This window comes from Ornithorhynchus anatinus, chromosome 10 (genome assembly GCF_004115215.2).
Source record: "Ornithorhynchus anatinus isolate Pmale09 chromosome 10, mOrnAna1.pri.v4, whole genome shotgun sequence".
Lineage (NCBI taxonomy): Eukaryota > Metazoa > Chordata > Mammalia > Monotremata > Ornithorhynchidae > Ornithorhynchus > Ornithorhynchus anatinus.
The window spans coordinates 16,254,921-16,275,474 of record NC_041737.1 but is presented as its reverse complement, the minus strand read 5'-3'; the positions used below and the strand labels follow the sequence as shown (position 1 = coordinate 16,275,474).

The window sequence follows — 20,554 nt, the reverse complement described above, 5'->3', positions numbered from 1 at the left end:
TGGCCTGCTGGGTAATCTCAGAGCAATCTCTTGAGTCCAGATGGGCTGCTCGGGCATGATGAGAAGAACTGCAATCTTGGGCCCCAGCTGTCAATCATGAGGATTCCTTGAGTAATAAAGAGTCATGTGTAAGAAAGCAGTACCCCCAGAATATCTGTCTTCTATCCACAAGCCAAACCCTGCCCTTTTCGTTCCCTCCCACGATGAATTACAACAACAGAGCATTAGCTGTGAAGCCGTCATTTGTTAGGATCAAAACAAGACTGGTAATATCAGTGCTAATAACTTTCTGTCCTACTTTTCCACCTTTGCCATCGGATTTCTGGGTTGAAGCACGTGGTCTCTAGTAAAACAAAGTGTCACTTTCAGTTCTTGCCATGGAGAGCTATTCAAAAGAGGTCACGTGGGGAAGAGACATTTTAAGTTTCCCCTCCCCCCACCCCACTTCAATAGTTCCATTTGTAAAACACTGCATCCTTTAAAGAAAGAACTCTCTAACTTTGAAAGGTAGAGGAAAAGAAAAGCCCATTGTTCACTCTAAGCTAGATTTTCTTTAGTCACTCACTTACGAACGCCATTAAATAACAAAAAGCATAAAGTCCATGCAGGCTATAATGAGTTAAAGCATTTTTAAATATGGCTTCTATTCAGCCGTATTTTCTTTCAGTTGACGCTAAAGTGTAGTGTAGTGGCGAGAAATGTCAAGCTAGTAAATTGCAGTCTATTTCTTCCAACCTTTTCCCCTAACTTTTCTGTGTACCCTTCCTCAGCCTCCATTAAATCAAGGCTGGCTGCTCAAAAGACACAGCTTGCTAAAAGCACTCAAGGGAGGGCCAACTTGTAAACTGCATGTAACTGTTCATTACTTTCAAGAATAAGGACAAGTAGCATTGTGAGAATGCACTAAATTAGAGCAGTGGAAAGTCACAACACAAACTTCTGTCTGCTGTTTCTATCATTTTCCAGAGTTTTCTTCTCTTTTCAAGTATCGTATATCCTGTCTTTTCTAGGCTGCCATTAATAGTCATCCTGCAATTCAGTCTTAATTTTTTTAATGGTATTTGCTAAGCGTTTACTATATACCGGGCACTGGAATAGATGCAAGTTAATCAAGTTGGACAGAGTACATGTCCCACGTGAGGCCAAAAGTTTTAATCTCCATTTTAAAGATGAAGTAACTGAGGCACAGAGAAGTGAAGTGACTGGCCCACATAGACAAGTGGAGGAGCAGGGATTACAAGCCAGTTCCTTCAGACTCCCAGGCCCACGCCCTTTCCACTTGGCCACGTGCTTCTCAACCTTGACAGATTAGTAAAAAAGCATTCTCATACTTCAGTAGTCTAGGGGAGGAGACGAATAATTCTGATAATTTAAAATAGTGCTAAATTTGCTATTGTACCTGAGAAGGCAAGTAGGCTACAAACTCATACTAAGGTGTGCAAACTCATCTTGAAGCTATAGTCATTAGCTTCTTAAACAGAAACCTAATGCTGCACATGGAAAAGGATTCTGAGCGATTATCCCAATGTTTAAGCAGGATTAGCCTGCTGTGTGGTAACATCATGTCACTTAGATTATATATGAAGTTTAACACTGGAGAGCAATCTTCTGAAAGGTGAAGGTTATATTTATCATGATCATAAATTGAAGCAATTTATGTGCGACCATCTCAAGGCTGGGAGTCAAGGGACCTGGGTCCACAGCAGGCAAGTGTGTTCTTGGACAAGTCACTTCACTTCTCTGAACCTCAGTTACCTCACCTGAAAAAATGTGGGTGAAATATCTGTTCTCCCACTCCCCCATATGGGGCAGGGATTGCATCCAATTTGATTATCTTGAATTCACCACATTGTTTGCCACCTAGTGAGCACCTAGCATAGTAGCTTTACTATAGTTATTATTACTAAAATTATTTCTACTACTATAGGAAGGCATGCAGGCCCAAAATGTAAGCTCTAAGCTCCCTCTAGACTGTAAGGTTGTTGTAAGCAGCAAATGTATCTACCAACTCTGTTCTTTTGTACTCTCCCAAATGCTTAGTACAGTGCTCTGCACACAGTAAGTGCTCAATAAATACAATTGATTGATTAAAAATGACCCACCTGATCCATCCTCCCAGCAGTAGCACAATGATGAGGGAGAATTCTGCTCAGCTTAAAGCTGGACTGATTCCTCAGGTCAGGTGAGGTGCCTGGGCAGACGAACAGTAGGTGCTCCTAAAGACTGTGCTCCTAGAGGCTGCTCTAGGGAAGTAACCTACCTTCAGTACTTGGAGCTTGCTGCAGCCTGGATGGCTAAGCTTCGACTATTTTTACTATTATCATATTTATTAAGCACTTACTGTGTGTCAAGCACTATTCTAAGTGCTGGGTCAAATACAAGTTAATCAGGTTGGACATAGTCCCTGTCCCACATGGAGCACACGTTCTAGAGGAAACCGAGGAACAGAGAAGTTAAATGACTTGCCCAAGGTCACTCAACAGAATAGAAGGATATGAACATAAGCAGTGGGATGATTAACGAAGTGCCCAAAGGATACAGAGCCAAGTGCACAGGCAATCCAGAAGGGAGAGAGGACAGGGTGGGAGATGAGAGGTGAGCAAAGGAAGGCCTCCCAGAGGAGATGTGACCTTAGTAGGACTTTGACAGTAGGGAGAGCGGTGGTTTGTTGAACATAAAGGAGTGGGATCTCCTAGTTGTGTCCTCAGATTCCCTAATGCAAGCACTGGGGGTTCCTGGCAGGGCTGGGTGGGGTGGGGGAATAGTTGGGAAGGGACACCAACAGCTCCTTTCCTTATCCTATCAAGCACAGATTGCATTTCCTGCCTGAGTCAGGCCCTTTTCCAGAAAAATCTGATGACTGGTCTATGAACCACACCCAACTTTCAGAGAGATCTGCCATCCCATGGTTCTCGTAGTTATTTCACTAGAAAGCTAATGGCTTTTTACTTATTTAAACATTGACTTGAAAATTCAAGTGGAAGAAAATGTGATTTTTTTATACCTAATGGAAAAGTTATTTTTTTGCTCTTCAGCTGAGGGAACAAGTCTATCATATGGTCTTGCATTAAGGGCAACTATATCTATCAATTATAAAAATGGAATGAGGTCGCCACCTTCCTGATTATCTCCACTAGGCAGGCTCAGGGTTGAGGATGACACAAATACGAGTGACTTATGCTTCTTTCTGAGGTAAATGACCCTGGTTTCTCTTTGAAGATCTAACCCAGTACTGGGAAGGAACATGTATGTCCTGGGTGAAACTCTGAAAATTCCTCTAGTGGGGAATAAAGTAAAATGTCACATCGATGCTGATATCTGCTTTCTCAATTAATAATTGATTAGTAGAAACCCTTCCTTCAGATACATAGGTTTTAGCTGATTCAAAATTTTCTTCAGTGCAAGTGCAAATTACATACATGAATTAGCATCATAGGCTACTGTTCTTTACAATATTCACATTTTGTCTGCACTGAGTATAAAATGCTACATTTTGAATTTGTCTAGCTTTTCTTTCTAAATTCCCTGGTTGATAAAGATATCCAGTGGTTTTTCTGCCTTTTTTCCCGAGGTTAAACACTGGCTTCGTAAGTGCTGCATCCTCCGTTTTCACATTGCAAGAACTGGATATGGAGTGGACAGTTGAGATGATCTTCCAGGTCAGATAGGTGTCAACTTCTTGATGAGGGAAAAAAAAAGTTCCAGTGACTCAATCAGCCCTATTTATTGAGCACTTAATCTGTACTGAACAGTGTCCTAAGAATTTGGGAGGTATAATAGAATTAGCAGACATGAGTTTACAGTCTAATGTATAGACAGACATAATAATAAATCACAGGTAGGGTAAAGAGTGCAGTTTCATGGGTGGAGTGGCATACCCATATGACTAGGTGACATGGACAAGTTTATAAGTGACAGTAGAGAAGAAAATAGGGTGGGGAGATGACAGAGTAGGGGTAGGGAAAGGCCTTCCTGGATGTGATTTCAGAAAGGTTGGAAAATAGAGAGACCAAAGGACTTTCTCTGGATATTGAGGGGAGGTAGTTCCAGACTGAAGAAGATGGCAAGAAGTCAGCAGCAAGAGAGACAAGAATGAGACATCATGAAGAGGTTGGGTTGGCAAGAGGAAAATATTTGAGTTGCATAAGAGTGGGAGAAGTGGAAGAATATGTAGTGGAGAGAGAGCTAATTGGTTGCTGTAAAGTCAGTGGTCAGGAGTTTCTGCTTGATGCAGAGAAGATTGGGAAACACTGGAGAAGGTTAATGAGTAGGGAGATGCGCAAAACAGTTTTCTTTGAAAAAAATGATCCAGGCAGCCAAGTTATGGACTAGAGAGGATAGAGGCTGAAAACAGGGAGGTAACTGTGGAAGCTGATGCAGTAAAGTCATATATGATAATTACTTGCTTACAGTTTGGATTGAGAGGAAAGGATGGATTCTAGAAATGCTGTGGAGGAAAATCTTACTGTTGTCAATGGCTTGACTAAGTTGAGCTTAGTAATTGGAAATAGATTCATTCCCAGCTTTATTTTGAATAATAGTTTCCTCTAATTGATTGTCAGTTCCCTCATCTCCAAAAATGGGGATTAAAAAAATGTGAGCCCAATGTGGGACAATCTGAGTATCCTGTATCTCCCCCAGCGCTTAGAACAGTGCTCTGCACATAGTAAGTGCTTAACAAATACCATAATTATTATCATTATTATTACTATTGTCAACTGAGTCCCTGGATTAAGTCTGGAAAAGAGGGGTAAAGAAGAAAAATAGGCATATATGCCAAAATGCAGAATGGGTCTGGGAAAAATATGCAGAGAGGGAGAGAAGAAAAAAAGGAATATTGATGGAAGAAAAGATGAGAGAGACAGAAACAAAGGACTCATAACCACATAGGCTCATACCCATTATCACACATATGCCACAGTCTCGAGCACCATATACTCTCAAAAATATACAATTGAGAGATTGTCAATCATGTGCTGGTTTCTTCAGCCACATCCCAGCATTATCATTATCCACAACATATATTGAGATCTACTATATGCGGAACATTATACTGATTGTTTACTGTGCCCCATCAGCCTAATAAATACTGGAAATGCTAGAAACTCCCCTCTCGATCTATTTATGGCACAAATAATTTAATACCTGTGGTATTTAAGTGCTTAGGTATTTTTTTTAGGGGACTGCCCTAAACACTAGGAAAGATACAATATATAATCAGCTCCCATAAGGAGTTCATAGGCAAAGGGACGGGAGAGCAAGTAATTGATTCCTATTTTATAGAGTCGGAAACTAAGAAACAGTTCAGTGACTTGCCCAAAGCCAAACAGCTTAGAGATGATAGAGCCACCATTAGAACCCAGGTCTCCTAACTCCCAGGCACATGCTCATGCCACTTGGACAAACTGTTTATGATTTAGACAATGTTAGGCCAAAACCTAACCACAATTCTAGTTTTTCATGCATTCAGTTATTTATAGTTTATTTAAGAGAAGCAGTGTGGTCCAGAGAGTAGAGGACGGACCTGGGACTCAGAAGAACCTGGGTTCTAATCCCGACTCTGCCACTTCTCTGCTGTGTGACTTTGGGCAAATCACTTATTTGTTTTGTTGTCTACTTGATTTGTTTTGTTGTCTGTCTCCCCCTTCTAGACTGTGAGCCCGTTGTTAGGTGGGGATCGTCTCTATCTGTTGCAAATTGTACTTTTCAAGCACTCTGCATAGTGCTCTGCACATATTAAGCACTCAATAAATATGATTGAATAAATGAATGAACTTAAATTATCTGTGCCTCAGTTACCTCATCTGTAAAATCCCTTCTTAGCCTGTGAGCTTCCTGTGGTTCCTGATTATTTTGTATCTATCCTAGGGTTTAGTGTGGTCCTTGGCACTAAAACATGGAAGTAATTATATTATAGCATACCCATTTTCCAGATGAGGTAACTGAGGCACAGAGAAGTTAAGTGATTTGCCCAAAGTCACACAGCTGAGAAGTGGTGGAGCTGGGATTAGAACCCATGACCTTTGACTCCCAAGCCTGTGCTCTTTCCACTAAGACACACTGCTTCTCAGATAAGAAGTAAGTAGATATAATCCCCGCCCTCATGGATTTTACTGTTAAGCAGGGGGGGAGACAGACACTAAAATAAGTTATAACTGAGTGTAAAGATATGAACATAAATGATGTATATGGGAGTGGGGAGAGTAGGACTAAGTGTGGCGAGGAAACGATAAGAAGGAAAAATAAAGAGGAGAAATGAGTAGACAGGGGAGGGTTTCTTGAAGGGCTGTGGTTTTTGAATAGGGCTTGAAGAATGAGAGAGTCAGGGACTGGTAGATATGAATGGGCTGGGACACACAGGCAAGTGCTTGGACTAGAAGAAGAGCAGTTTGGTTGTAGAGGCAGAATTGTAGAGATGTTGTAATAATTTTGGTATTTCTCAAGTGCTTACAATGTACCTGGCACTAGACTAAATGCTATGGTAGATACAAAATAAGCAGATAAGACACAGTCCTTATTTTAAATGTACCTCAAGGTCCAAGAGGGAGTGAGAAGGAGTATTTTACCCCTTTCGGTAAAAGAGGAAACTGAAGCCCAGAGAAATCGTGACACATTGCTGAGTGAAAGTCCATAAGGTTTGTGAAACCAGTAGGCAAAGCAAAAACAGCATCAGATCCATGAGAGTCATTGCACATATTCAATGCACAGGGCTTTTTAATGGCACATCAGCCTGGATGAATTTCACCATCAGTGATGTCTTCCTCGAGCCCAGTGGAAAAATCTCAATACTTGTTAAATTTGAGATGCCAGTTTTACTCTTCCTGCCCCCTTAAAAATCATAGGCTCATTTCAATCAACAGCTGCCCATTTTTCTAAGATGGTATGAATTGCGCAGTTGTTAACATTCAAGGGAGCATAATCTGGGGGACCTCTTCAGATTGAACAGAAACTTTAACCGTTTAGAAGTTCATCCCCCCCAACAAGGAGGAGGAAATGGCTCTTTCTAAACATAATTTCAGGGAATCGGCTCCTGGAATCAACTCTGAATTCTTGGCACCTCTGTACCAGAGAGATACAGACAAATTGGAAGGAGTTCAGAGAAAGCATCAACATAATTAAGGGAAGGAAAGATTTACGAGTTAGCCGAAAGATGAAAGGAGAAAAACATACAGAATGAAGCCAAGCAATAATCAGAGAGAATACAATTGCCATACGGGACTGACCTAAGGGGAGACTGGAAACGTTTGGCTTTGTGTAGAAAGATGTAGATAAAAAAGATTAAGCATGGTTCTCCCATCCAAAGCCCCAAGGGTACCACAGAATATCTTTGGGGGACATGGAATGGAAGATGCTTCCTCCATGTTCTCCCTCATTCTTCATTTAAAGCAGGTGTTGCCTAAACCATCACCTGTTTTGCTTTCATTGACATTCTCGGAAGTTTAGGAGGGTTTTCGAAAGGATCAGACCTATAATATATAATGATTGTGCTTGGGTAGAAGTACTGCCAAGGAATACCAGAAATCTTCCTTCAGCCAAATGGCACCAAACTGAAGGATGTAGGATAATGTCTTGAGACTAAGCACATGGGGAAACACATTCTTCCTCCCATAAAACCTCACAGTGCCTTCAATAAGGGAGACACTCCATAAAAATGAATATCCACACAAAGAAACATTTTCAGGTACAAGGTGTAAAGAAGAGTCATACTGAACAGGGTGGAAAGTTGCATGGTCTAGTGGAAACAGCAAAGTCCTGGGAATCAGAGGATCATTCTGACTTCCCATTTACCTGTTCTGTGTGACCTTGGACAAGTAACTTCTCAGTTCCGTCATCTGCACAATGGGGATTCAATACCTCTTCTCCCTCCTAGTTAGAATGTGAGCCCCATGTGGGACCTTATATCTACCCCAACATTTATTGCAGTCCTTGGTACATGGTAAGCAGGCACTTATTGTAATTTTATTATTATTCCTGCATACCACCATTATCATTATCCTAAACCATTGAGATCATCAGTAAGGTAAAACATTAGTTTGAGGTTAGGCAAGCTTCTCTGTCAAGTCAACAGCAACCTCTATCCCAACCAGAATCAGCATGTCCTAGTGGATAGAGCATGGGTCCGGGAGTCAGAAGGATTCTAAACCCGACCCTGCCACTTGTCTGCTTAACTTCTAAGTTCCTCAATTACTTCATCTGTAAAATAGGAATTAAGACTGTGAGCCCCAAGTGGGACATAACTGTGCTCAACTTGATTAGTTTGTATCTACCAAAGCACTATGTGCCTTTCACACAGTAAGTGCTTAACAACCATGAAAAAAAAAAGAAGCAGGGATCCTTGCCATGTCATTCTCAGTTTCAGAAGAAAATAGGAGAAGGGACTATAGCTCCCAGTGTCTGATTTGGATCAGAGAGGGAGCTGAGAAGGAGAGAATTACAAAGGGAATGATGAAAAACCAGGATTTGTGAGGAAGATGCCATCTTCTCGTTCTCTTTCACTAACTTAATGATTTGTCTGGCTGGGATCAGCATTTGCAGATCACCTTTGGGATCAATCAGTAAGTCAAGAACAAACAAATTAGCAGGAAATCTTTATTCCCCAGCTGGTTGAAAGACTGTCCAATAAGGTGACGGATTTTTCAGGTTGGGCAAAATGAAAAGTGAATTTCCCTCCAGTCATCTACTATAACTTGCTACCTTTCTTTTTCCTCTCATGTGAGCCCATGCTCCAGCCTGCCTACTCTTTTCCTTTCATCACAAAAGGTGCCTTAGTCAATGACCTCTACCAGTTTAACAAATGGCAAAGACACCAGTAATTTATTTGTAGGTCAGAAGTGACTGGATTAGCAAATGGTGGTATATAAAGGGGGTCATCTGCTGCTGCTGAAGGGCTCCAGAGATGTTCTCTTTCTTAGTCACTGACTTCTTCAAACCCAGGCTAGCCAGCATTTGAAGATACTACTGGCAATTGCTAAGGGGAGGCAATTTTTTTGGTTTGGTGAAAGAGTGAGGTCTGGAAGGGATCTGTGTTCAAGCCTGAGCTTTACCACCATTCTGCTGTGTGACCATGGGCAAGTCACTTAACCTCGATCTATCTCAGTTTCCTCATCTGTAAAATGGGGATAATAATCACAGGGTTATTGGATGGCAAAATGAGATGCATTATCTGAAAATTATGGTAGTATAATTTAAATTGACTCTACAATAAAAGTTGGCATATGATATGTGTACATAACTCATTCTCACTCTTCCCTGGAATCGGTGGCCTTAAGGTTGCTGTGAATACATTTAGAGTTTGCAGATGTAAAATTATAGGTGGAAGGAGAATAGAAAACTGAATTGATTAGGATTGATAGAGAAAAGAAATATGCTTAGTTAGCAACCTGTGTCTCACAGTATTACTTGAATCCGAGGAGAATTAAAGCTAGTGTCATCTGAAGTAAGCTGACACCAAGCCTTCAGACTGTAAACTCTTCCTTGAAACTGAATGCATTTTGGGCAGGGAATGTGACTCTTTATTGGGATTATTGTACTCTCCCAAGAATACAGTGTTCTGCACACAGTAAGTGCTCAATGAATATGACTGAGTGAATGTCCCAGAATAGTCAGGATGGACTGGGATTTTTATAGGCTTTTCCATGCAATTGCAGATAAGACATACATACAACCCAGAATCAAATCCTGACAACACTGGCTAGATTAGTTACACTGATGCCAGCCTACCTTCAAGATGTGGGCATTCATGATCATGATTGATCAAGCTCAGTTGATGTCCAACAACCCCAGAAAAAAACTAGGAGATTTTGATCCCACACCTTCCTTTCCAACCTGCCTCTCAAGCTTGTTAAAGGATAAAGGAAGAGCTCATATGCTGGGTTTGATGTGTCAGTGTCTCAGGTTTCTTTAGAAAATGATATGGCCGACCAAATTTAAAATGAAGCATTGGTCTACTGCTGTTTCCATTTTACTAAAACCCTTCCCAGCAGAAAGATTTAGCTCAATTTTGTTTCATCTACCAGGCTCCTTTCATTACAAGTATGATGTCGTTATTTATTTGCAGGGCTCATGAGTGAACAGAAGGGATTACCTCACTTGTTTTGCATAGAAGACTCTCTCCTTGAATATTTTCCCTTAAGCTAGTTCACTTTAGGCATGAAGCCTATCAGACCCCACAAATTAAATGGAGATGATCATAATTAGTCACCAATTGCGACATCTCAAAGGAATGCTTATGGCACTCAAAGTAGCGATTTCAATTATTTGGAAGGGACTTATTGCTTTTGATTAATTTATCTAAGCCAGTATTGAATCTAGTTCCTAAATGATCTGAAAGACATCTCGAGCTCCTGGAGGTGCAGTTTTCAGGGTGAAAGATTAATGAGGAACCTGACCACAAGACTTCAAAAAACTTTGCAGAAGGATGTGAATTTTGAAGTAGTATATCATTTTCAACTAGGGCAACTATAGTTTGTCTCATTTTATTCTCTGACTTCTAGTGTGGTGGTATTCTTCTGAATGTCCTCAGAAGCCTTTCCACTCAATCCTCATTTAACTGGGTTTCAGAGCAGAGGGACTGAATTCCCTATGTATTGAACTATGACCTAGCCAACCTCTTTATATCACTCACCTGAAAGCTCTTTAAGGGCGGGCTTTGTGTTTACCATCTCTATCGAATTACACTCTCCCAAGTGCTTAGTATAGTGCTCTGCACACAGTAAGTGCTCCATGAATACCACTGATTGATATCCATGCTCACAGTGTCAAATGGAGAATTGGATGTGCATAGACCTTTTCATACACACACACATGCATATATGTGGAATCTCACAATCAATAGCCTTTCCATGGTGTTGGAAAGCACCACTATTTCAAATATGAATTGTTTATTCTCAATATTGTACCATTTTCATAATTGTCTCGTTGTGTAAATGATTCTAATCATTTACTCCAGCTAAGCATCCTAAAGCCTTGACATCATCATCATTGAATATTTTATTGATAATAATTATGGTATTTGTTAAGACCTTATTGTGTCCTATTTTAAATATGAATTAAGTTTATTCTCAATATTGTAACATTTTTGTAATTGTCTCTTTATGTAAATGATTCTAATCATTTACTCCTCCTAAGCTTCCTAAAACTTTGACATCATCATCTTCAACTTTATTATTGCTAACAATTTTATTATGGTATTTGTTAAGTCCTTGCTCTATGCCAGGCATTGTGCTAAGTACTAGGGGGATACACTACAATCATATCAGAGTTCTTGGTTAAATAGATTACAGAGAAGCAGCGTGGCTCAGTGGAAAGAGCATGGGCTCGGGAATCAGAGGTCATGGGTTCTAATCCCAGCTCCGTAATGTGTAGGCTGTGTGACTTTGGGCAAGTCATTTCACTTCTCTGTGCCTCTGTAACTTCATCTGGGAAATGGCGATGAAGACTGTGAGCCTCACATGGGACAATCTGATTACCTTATAACTTCCCCAACACTTAGAACAGTGCTTGACACATAGTAAGTGCTTAACAAATACCATCATCATTATTATTATAGGGTTTATCCTAACAGAGAAGGAGAACAGGTATTTAATCTTCTCCCATGGATTTGTGGCAAGAGCACGCGCTTGGGAGTCAGACATTGTGAGTTCTAACCCCAGCTCTGCCATTTGTCTGTTGTGTGACCTTGAGCAAGTCACTTTGCTTCTCTATGCTTCATTTCCCTCTTCTGTAAAATAGGGATTAAGACTGTGAGCCTACCTGGGGCAATCTGATTACCTTGTAACTTCCCCAGCGCTTAGAACAGTGCTTGACACATAGTAAGCACTTAACAAATACTATCATTATTATTATTATTCCTCTTTACAGATAAGAAAACCAAGACAAGATCAGTCAGTCAATGGTACTTGTTGAGCACTTACTTTGTGTAGAATTTACAGATTGTGATTTGCCCAAGGTCACACAGCCAGCAAATGACAGAGGCAGACTTAGAACCCACATCTCCTGACTCTCAGCCCTCTGCTCTTCTCACCTATTGGGCCATTAATTGAAGCTATTTCTTAAGATTAATCTGCTTTTAAGTACTTGATAATTTCTTAGATCAATGGTCAAAATGTGAATCCAGGCAGTCTTCGATTTTAGTCAGCATTTGGAAGTAGTCTCTTGGTATCTGGTTCTCTCAATGCTCAGGTTTTTCATTAGAAAAAAAAGAGGTTATTCAGGAAGCAGCACCCGGGCGTTCTAGTCTTCGGTTTCCCAAATCTACCCAGATATGAGACTGAACCCCGATTGACTTGTTAAGTCATTCACTCAATCATACTTACTGAGTGCAAACTGTGTGCAAAGCACTGTACTAAGTGCTTGGGAGAATACAATATGATGACAAACAGACACGTTCTTTATGCCTGTCTAAAGCAAATACTCTTTGCTGCCATTGTAGTGCATTATAGACCTGACAGTGAATAACTAACTGCACTGAAGATTCTAAACTCTAGCATGTAAGCTCCTTGAGGGCAAAAAGTACCTCTAACAACTCTTGTACATTTTACTCTCCCAAGTGCCTATTACGTGCTCTGCAAATACCACTTATTGATTGACTGAAGAGAAAGTAAAATCAGAAATCTAAATGTTTAATCCACTAACTACAGCCTTAACCTCTGGTTTTAGAAGCATTCATCCAAGAAAACAATAATCTCATGAGTCTGGCTCAGTTCCACCCTATAATGAAACCACAAAATCATACTCTGATAAGTATATTATGCATAACTTTCCTCAAAATTAGTTTATCATTTATCTTTCAAATTATTCCATCTAGGGTTTTCAAAGCACTCTCCTGTTATCTGGACAGTGTAGAAATAAAGCTTCAGTAGCCTGGTTAAAGATTTATTTCTTAAAGGAAGTAGCCTCCTTTGCATTTGATTTAGTATATTTCTCACAGCAACAGATTTTTACGACACCCAGTTTTGTGGGATTATCAGAAATAATTCAACATAGCACCCAGTCAGAAACATAATATTCGTTGCATTTCAAAATCATGATGAAAACTGATGATGAAATGTTGGAATTTGAGGAATTTATGGCTCAATACACAGGCATAACCAACCAGTCACTCATAATAACAGATATAAAAATGATCCTTTATTTCATTGCTATTTGCAGTGACTGGTGATGTACTTTTCATGAGTCTGTGACAACCTTGTTATATTCAGCAGGTAATATAGTTGCTAGCAAAGGCCTTCTACTCTAATTTCATTTTTTTTTCAGTAGAGCAATTATTCCTCATAGACCACCCAGGACTCCATTTAAATTTATTTTAAATGTGATGTATACACCTCATCTCCTTTTGACTCAAGAAATGAGAGGGCGTGAATGTCCTCTGTGGTGATCCAAGCCTTCACCTCCTTGCAAGTTCGATTTATTTGTAGAATGCCTGTCCTAATGACAGCTTGAGTTAAATAGAAAGTAATACAATATCTGGTAAAGTGTTTGTTAAACTAGTTCTTGGTCCAGCTGCAAATCATACCAGTGCCAGATTGTTTGGTCAACTAAAGAGCACAGATAAAGGCAGAGGAGCTGAAAGCTGACATTTTGCACCTTCCAAATCTTATGGAAAAGAGAAAGCAAGATCTTGTTTGTTCAATTCCTAAGAGATACACTTTTCTCTCTCTGATCTGCTCTTTGTGTATGACCAGCTCCTAAATGCTGCTCCAGGAGAATCTTCTTTGGACGTAAGTACGTCCTCTGCGTATTTTCACAAAGGGCACAAAAGAGCTCAAGTAATGACATGGCCCCAACTCTGAGTTCCCTAAGCACCTAAATGTTAAATGTCCCAGCATTTATGTCAGCAAAACTTTTAAAGTAAAAAAAAAAACAAAAAAATCCAAATGGTTTAATTCTTGTCTTTGTGAGTCCAGCCAAATATAACAATGTTTTACAATGTAATCGAGAGAAGGGAAAAGGTACAGCATTTTTGAGAACCCATAACAGAATAGTGGAAAGCTCTGTTCTTTCTCACTGTCACTTAGTAACTTGATGAGCTCTGAGAATTTGTCCAGTTTTCACTGACTCTACCCAGATCAAAATATTACCTTCTTCTTTTCCTTGAAATGATTAGTTAAATTTTAAGTTCTATTTTGATTTTTTGATTATCATTTATAGATACAGTATGCCATCTTTAGAAATCCACATCAATCTATGAACTGCTTTTCTGTTAAATATCCTGAAATGCCAACTATTTTTTTGTTCCCTAAAATGTCATGGAATACCAATGCCATTAGTTTAAAAGTTTACTTGATTGGTATTTTCTAGAAACTTGAATTACTCCTGATATTTTAGTGTGCCTTACGTCATGAAAATGTAATATTTTGCAGGTTTGAGAAATTGTGTGATTGCATAGTGTTTAGATGAAGAATTACCTAAGAGTGTTCTATTATAATGAGTTGAATGGATTTTTTGGAGTAGTGTGGCAAAATACGATTGAATGAAGCATCTAATGTATTGTCATGATCAATCAGGCCCCCTTGTTTTTGATGATGAAATGACTTTAAATGTAAAACAATTCATTGGACATAATGCTATTATTTTGATAAAGTAATTTCAGTATTCATTAAGCACTTAGCACTGGGGTAGACTCAAGATATGCAGATAGGACCACAGATTCTGTACAGAAGGAGCTCACAATCTAAGAGGTATTGAAAGAATGTATTTCATCCCATTTTCCAAATGAAACGGAGGCACAGAGAGGTTAAGTGACACTAATATCTATTGAGCAAACATGTCAGGTCTAGAAATGTCATACCAGGGAGCATCGTGCATTGAAAATGTAAATATTGACAACAGAAGGGGAGTGTTTTTGAGTTCCAGGGGAATTTACCCAGATTACATTGTCATTAAAGACTTTCTGGTAATAGTTTAAGTCTAAGTCAACTTTAAAGGATAATGTTATGCACAGTGTTGTTCATGGAAAAATGATAAAACTGATTTGGAGCATGTGTGATACAGATGATGTAAGTTATGAGCCCAAATTTATAACGTTGTTCCATGCAAGAGACTCCAGTATGATCAAATCAACATTTTCATAATAAAATAAAACATGAAGATGCTTTAAAAGTACCATCAGTGACAAAGTGATATTAGTAGATAAACAGTTTTACAAAAGAACTTTTGAACTCTGCAAGCTTTTGATCTGCGGAAAAAATATCTTAAATCTCCTTCCATAATAGTCTTCCATAGTCAGAAAAGCATAATTTAAAAAAAATGATTTTGTCATAAGACAAAATAACCTAAGAGATCTTAGTTTGTTTTCAAATACATATATGAACACACATATATATATATATATAAATATACACACACATATAATTACACATTCACACACAGATATCTGAATTTTTCTAAGTTCATCAACTTACCAGGATTATTTTTTGAGGACCTACTGAATGCTAAACGATGAACAAAATGCTCAGGAAAGTACAACAGTTGCAAGAAACATGTTCCCTGTCTTCAAGAAACTAGCAATCTAATGGAGGAGACAGAAAAAAAAAAATAAATGATTTACAAATAGTGTGGCGAGAGGAACAACAACAGTGTAGTAAGAAGTACCACAAATAAGTCAAGATGAGATTGCTGTGTAAATAATTGAACATGCCATGTTGGTAGTTGTACTAAAAAAAAATTAAAATATGTGAACTTAAGTGCTGAGGAGAGAAATGAAATGCACATTTCCTAAGGATGAGGTCTGGGTAAGAAAGCCTTGGCTATTGTGGATTGCTCTGGGAATATTTCTTGGTGGAAATGGGTATTAAGAGGGCTTTGAATAGGGAAAACTCTCGGTTGGTTGGAATGGGGAAAGAAATGGTGAAAGAGTGAGAGCTAGGGGTAAGAGATGGAAGAATCAGGATAAAGGTTCTCTTAAAAAGTGAATTTTGGAAAAATAAAAATCCCGAACTGGGGGATAGTGACTGAAGAGAGACAATATTCCAATTGTAAGGAAACTCTTGTGGATTCTGAGGAAAATGTGTAGTCACTGAAAGCTTTTAAAGAATGGAGATATGAATGTTAAAGTGATTCTAGACAGCAATCATATATCATTTTTGTTTTAGGGGAATTGGAGGGTTAATCAGCTGCAAATCTAACATATTTTTTTGTGGGGGGTGTTGAGGGAAGAGATATGTAGCTTATTTGTGGACACTTTGGAGTAAATGATACCTTTAGAATGCATCATCAAAACTTGAAGACTCAAGGTGAAAAGTAGTGAACACAGAAACAAAAATATGTCTACGTCTTCTTTTTCTAAATAAAGCAGATAAAATGAGAAACAGCATGGTATAGTAGAAAGAGCACAGGCCTATGAATAGGAGGACCTGGGTTCTAATCCCAGCTCCTTCAGTTGCCAGGTTATGACCTTGGGCAAGTCACTTAACTTCTCTATGCCTCGGTTACCTCATCTGAAAAATGGGGATTAAAATTGGGGATCTGAGGATCTATGTGGGACACAGATTGGGTCCAACCTGATAAGCATGTATTTATCCCAGTGCTTATTCCTGTCCCTGCCATATGTAAGCACTTCACAAGTAACCTTTAAAAAAGAAGATAAAGCTAAGGGTGTGAGTTGATCACTGAAAAGGTAATGTCTTGACCCTTGCTGTCTGGTCATCTCCAGCACATAGCAACATCATGGAGACATCTCCCACAGAATGCCCCACCTCCATCTGCAATCGTCCTGGCTACCATAGAGATTTCTATATCCATAGAGATTTCTGTATCCATAGAGATTTCTTGGTAAAAATCTGGAATTGGTTTACCATCGCCTCCTTCCGTGCAGTAAACTTGAGTCTCCACCCTTGACTCTCTTCCGTGCCGCTGTTGCCCAGCATAGAAGAGTCTTGACTTGTGGCAGATTGCCTTCCACTCGCTAGCTACTGGCTAAACTAGGAATGGAATGGGTATGACTGCTTGATTCTCCCTCCATAGTTGAGTCTGGTAGAGTACTGGAAACTCTCCAGGTGCGACCCTGAGAGGATGGAAAAGGTAAAGTACTAAAACCATAAACAAATGAATGTCATGTATTTCCAAAAATTCCAGAAGTGCGAGTGTTAAAGTAGGGTTTTAAGTGCTTCATCATCTTAGATGAATTATTATATTTTTGTCTTCGTCTGAAGAGTAAAGATTGAAATGGAAACCTGGTCCTTTAATACTCAGCTATTAGCTCCTTCTAAATTGCCATTGCCTACAGGAGATTACCCCGCAAATCTATAGTATATCCATTTAATAATTCTTTCCAAGTTCCTATTAACAGTCTAAATTTTCCCTTTGTAGATGACACACAGTGTGTGAATATTGTACATGTTTTTATCAACTGATAAATCAACATTATTTATTGAATGCTTACTATGTGCAGAACACCATACTAAGCATTTGAGAGAGTAAAATACAATAGAGTTGGTAGATAGGTTCACTGCACAAAAGGAGCTTACTGCCTAGAGAGAGAGACTAACATTGAAATGGATTACAGATTGAACATAAGTGCTTTGGTGTTGAGGTGGGGTGGATAACCAGTGCTTTAAGGATACAGATCCAAGGGCTTAGATGACACAAAAGGGAAGTGTATGGAAAATGAAGGCTTAGTCAGGGAAGGCCCTCCTTGGAGAAGATGTGTCTTTGAAGGTGAGGAGAGTGGTGGTCAGTTTTATATGAAACGGGAGGAAGTTCCAGGCTGAAGGCAGATATAGGAGTCAAGGTGTAGTCAGGTCAAGTGCTGGGAACAGCAGAGTAGAAGTTTGGACAGAAAACCAGCTAGGTCTAATGGAAAAGTATAGACCCTGGGTTCTCATCCCAGCACTGCCACTTGCCAGCTGGGTGAACTTGGACAAGTCCTTTAAGTGAATTTAAATGTGCCTCAATTACCTTATCTGTAAAAAAGTGGGAATTAAAACTGTGAGCTCCAGCATGGGATTATCTTGTATATTCCATTGTTTATTACAGTTTATTACTGGAAAACAGTAAGCACTTAACAAATACTATCAGGAAAAAACAAAGACAGATATTGAGAAGGTAGAACTGACAGGATTTGGGGACAGACTGAATATGTGGCTTGAAGGAGAGATGAGGCGAGGGTAATGTCAAGGTTACAGGCTTGTGAGAGAGGATAGAGGTGTCTGGTGATCGAGCCATAAGAAAAGTTTCTCTACAGTTTATTGAAGCTGTAAGAAAAGTTTTACAAAAGTTGTTAATATATCTCTATTTAAAGTTATTGACTGTCTCCAGACCTCACACCTGAACTACTTATTTGCTTGCCTCTGCAATTCAAGGATAACGATTTGGTCTATAATGTAGTTTGATCCCTGGTTACCTTAGAAATCTCTCTTCTCTTTCCCTCTGTAACTACTCTCAGGAGACTAAGATCAATAGGACACTCCTTGCAGGTGGCTCTCAGATTTGATCTTCTGGTATTTTCGCCAAAGGACCCACATCTCTGGAATTCATTTCCTTTCTCATTCATTGACAAAGGCCAAACTTGTTGGCCTTTAGAAATGTATACATGACTCATCTGTTTAATAAAGCCTTTGTCTTGACTGCTGTGGTTAAGGTGACACAGTTGGATAGCAGGAGAATTCATTTCAATGTTTATCACTCTTGTTCTGGAAATTTTCCCAGAATCAGAAGCACAGAAATTACTTAAAATTATATATACAGTGTGTGGATGTAGATATGTGAGCGAGCAATAGTTTACTACATTTGAATTTTTCTTTAAAAATAGGGATGAGGTATTTATGAAAAATCAGGTGTTGGTGGTGTGATGAACTGACTAATCTGAATTTACAGAAATGTCAATGTGGAAAATGATCCTAATAAAATATTTAAAAATGGAATGTTCCCATGCCTTTACCAACATCTCTTGATTGAGGTAAAGTTGCCATTTGAAGGTAAAATTTTCCACACTTAGTGTTCAAGAAGGCCATGATTTGTTTCAATGTATCTCTCCTTTTCAAATATACCCAAGCAGGGGCTACAATGCAACTGATATGCAACCATCTTTTATTTCAATACTTTGATGAATTATTTACCCTACTGAGCGATCATTTCAAACAATATACAGTTCCCCATATGTCTTAACTGTCATATGAGAGTACTAGAGATGGAATCATCATGATTTCCTAAGAAAAGGATTACTTCGTATTTATGCTTTACCAGATTTGGTTGAAATGAAAAACAAATGATTTCCTGCTCAGCTGTGAAGTACAGACTTTTTTGTAACATGTGACAGCTATTTATTATTATTTTTTGCCGAAGCTTGACAGAAAAATTATGCTCAGGGTTTTGAAAATCACACGCACTGTTCACATATACCTAATAAATAATGGCAGAGAACTGGATAGACCTCGGGGTCTACATGACTGAATAATATTTGCTTAACTATAACATTTATGCATCACATTTTTCCTGAGCTGAATGGTTCGTATAACACAATTGCCACAGTCTTTCAAACGCAGTCAAATTGCCATTTAGGTGCCATCTGTGCTGCGGCTGAAAACTGGCTGATTCTGTTTCTTTGTTGTTCCCGTGTGATGTTATGTTGTGGTTAATAACAGAGAATTTAGAGGGGAGGGAGGAAAAGAAAAATGGATCTCTCTGATGTCGTTCCCTTTATTGTTGCTGAAGATCAGTGCTCCACCACCTACTAAGTTTTTCCCGACTGGCCCGTGTTTACCTTCTGTTGGTACCACTTCCCACTGGGTTAGTGATGTGCCCCTCTGCCCAGGAAGCCACTTCTCTCAATGCACTTTGTTAAGTTCAATCCTTGGGCACACACAGCTCTTTGTTGTCCTGTGTGTGAAGAATGATGTTTTTGGAGGGGAACGCTGACTATCTCAGTCAAACTGTCTTCAGAGCAGCTGAAGGGCCATGTACTCTATTACACACACTCCAAATTTAAATACTCCTCGGGAGTTCTGCAGTTTGCAAGGAAACAAAGGGCAATTTTTCCTCCTGTTTTGATACCCTGTTTGTACAGAATGAAATAACTGAATTTTGAAATGTCTGAAACTACCAAGGTATTGTGTCTATCAGACCTAGTGGAGTTGGGTTTATTTCAGGAGTTATTTGGATTTCCTTTGCTATCCCCTGTGAAACCACTGTGCTCACTGTTGCTTTGACTTAGATGTGGTCCACTTAACTCCTTCCAGGGTAAGAGTTGCTTCCTCCACTTTCTGGGGTTTGAGAGGATCCACAGAGTTTTAATGGATTCCAATAATTTAAGTATGGCTTGGTAATACTTTAGAGTGTTTAAATTGTTGGATGGAATTATTTGAATTTTTGATAAGTGGACTGTCCCTGTCAATCTTTTCTTCATTGTTCATAATGAGATAAGTAGAAAACCAAGACTCAAAACCGTTGCAAATTAAATATCAATGAATGTCTTTTATTATTAGTTCATATTTTACTCTAAGGCCCTGCAAAACAAAATGTGAGTGAGCACTTTACTTGTATTGACGTCTGTCTGCCCCTCCCCCCCAGACTGTGAGTCTGTTGTGGGAAGTGATTGTCTCTCTTTATTTGCTGTGTT

General features: G+C 39.2%; 1 non-coding gene across 1 annotated transcript; it reads right to left on the bottom strand.

Moving 5' to 3' along the window:
- Positions 1-16,877: 16,877 nt before the first annotated feature.
- On the bottom strand, positions 16,878-17,012 carry LOC114814951. The gene has a single exon (XR_003762745.1). It is a non-coding gene; the product is annotated as a small nucleolar RNA SNORA7 (small nucleolar RNA).
- Positions 17,013-20,554: the final 3,542 nt, after the last annotated feature.